This window comes from Sitodiplosis mosellana, unplaced genomic scaffold, assembly GCF_009176505.1.
Source record: "Sitodiplosis mosellana isolate CC-2019 unplaced genomic scaffold, AAFC_SMos_1.0 Smas_scaffold_4, whole genome shotgun sequence".
Taxonomy (NCBI): Eukaryota; Metazoa; Arthropoda; class Insecta; order Diptera; family Cecidomyiidae; genus Sitodiplosis; species Sitodiplosis mosellana.
In genome coordinates, this window is record NW_022595247.1 from 653,444 (window position 1) to 655,834 (window position 2,391).

A 2,391-nucleotide genomic window follows, 5' to 3' on the forward strand; every position below is an offset into this window, starting at 1 on the left:
AGAGAGAGAGAGAGAGAGAGAGAGAGAGAGAGAGAGAGAGAGAGAGAGAGAGAAACAACAAAAAGGCAACCGGTTGAACGAAGTTTTCGGAATCATGTATGTGTTTGTGTCGCGGCAGTTATAGTTGTTGTAAGAAGATTGTTCGTTCCATTCGTTGCTAACATAACGATTTTTGGTTACAGTTCGTCTGTTGCAGTGCCATAAAATTGTTCGTGTTAATGACTTAAAACGCATTCGCGCGCACAATGCCTCCAAGTCCAAGGCAGCGCACCATGTTTTCAATCGAGATTTATTTTTGTTGACGTTAACAATGACACGTTCCTTTGGGTAAATGCGAAAATCCACTGGGTGACAACAACACAGTCCAACTATGCAAGAGATAAGACAACATTGTGCTTGAAAAGTTTAAGAGAAATATACATTGAAAAATGTAGGAAAACAAAACGACAAATGCTGATTTCAACATTCACAACTAATCTCAAACCACTAAAACAAATCTTAACACGGACAGACACAAAAGCTGAAAACTATATTTGTAACAGTCGTAGCGGACGACACCAAACATGTTAGCACACACATATAGACAAAAACGTGCCGATTTTTATCGAATTGCACATTTGCGATCGTCGTTGTGTTCTGGGAATCAAATTAAATATAACGTGCATCGTCACATATATGCACACGGAGACACACATTCACAACCCAGATTGCAATAAACGAAGGGACACACAAATTGAATGCAATTCGATTTTGGCTAGTTTTGTACACTCAAAAGCCAACTGATTTTCAACTATGAATTGTTTCGATTTTTCTATCTCTCTCTCTCCCTCACTCGATCTCGTTCCGTGTGTCTCGTGTACGATATACACTAAAATTGCAATGCACGGAGAGGAGAGAATTCAGATTCATTTTGGTAGGTTACATAATAAATAGAGAACGCTCGTTGGTTCCATAAGTAATTGTGTCAATATTGGTTTCTTCAGACAATTCCACTTTTCAACAAAACAATTGAAACGAGAACGAAAGAAAAAAAATCACTGGAAAAAGTTTTAGACGTTTTCTTCTTTTCGGATTGGCTCGTGTTTTGTGAAAAATCAGCGTCACAGATAACATGTAGCCCAAAAGTATTTCAACCAGTCGAACACGGACGACGACAACTATGGTTTAAACTCCTGTTTTTATACTCTCTCGCTCTCGTTCGGTCTAAATTGATCGAGGTTCGAACGTGAGAAGCAAAAGCAAAACTTTGTTAATATTGAACTTTCTCCCTTCGAATCATCCGTAAACCAAACATATATAGATTTTTTTTTCATTCGAGCCATTCGTTTCTTCCGTTTCGAGCACATTTAATCTTTTGAGAAAAATTATTCGCTTGAACATATTGGTTGTGCGAATTTTTGTCGAAAAAAAATCGATTTTTGGTAATTCATTTAACGGTATTATCTTTGGATCGGCATTATTAATGGCGCATTAACGACAAATTCTGGATACAATTATTTTTCGTTCGTTGGTGACCACAGTTTGAGATAAAATGACTTTATTACTTCTTCCCAAAGTTTTCACATTTATTTTTATCATCCGTTGAATCATTGAATTTTCATCGTTGAATCGTTTGTTTGAAATAATTTTTTATCCTCATTTTTATCATACATATCTCTCATTCCATGAGCGCGACGATTTTTTACGTTTGAGAATCAGATATCAATACTTGGACAGCACGTGAATCATTTGCTTCACTTAACAAGCGACACGCTTGACATCGTCGCTTTGGGTGAAACAAACCTCTATCGTGTTAACGCATCAAACTTTTGAATGAGTTATGTTTTTCCGTCAATCTTCCGTTTGCATGATGAAACCGAAACTTTTTGAGTTGCAAAAATCCGATTTGAGGGGAAAACATTTTCCGAACTTATTTCTAGAGTACCGAAGAAAATCGATGAAAACATACTATTATCGGAACTGATACACGGTTTGATTTTCGTTTTCAATTTGAAATAACAACTTTATTTGCATTGTATGTTGACACAAATTTCGAATCCTAATCAAATTTTAAAATTTTCCGTAGAACAAGAATGTTGAAATGATTCCGAAGCCACGCTCTGACACAATGTTAACTCAAGATGCGTTTGAAATTGAGGCGAAATAGGAGTTGATCAAAAGCATTTCCAAAAATAATAATTTGTAAGGTTTTGCTTGGACAAAACTTAAACACCTGAATTGAATTTGTTCAACATGTGAAAACTGCAAAGCTTCGAGAGTTGATGAATCGATTGGCAATCACTTGAAAAGAAATGATAAAAATGCCAAGTGATAAAGAAGAATTATCCAACCATTCAACCTTAACAATATTTGTTGGTGAAGTGATTTTATTCAATAAACAAACCACTCATG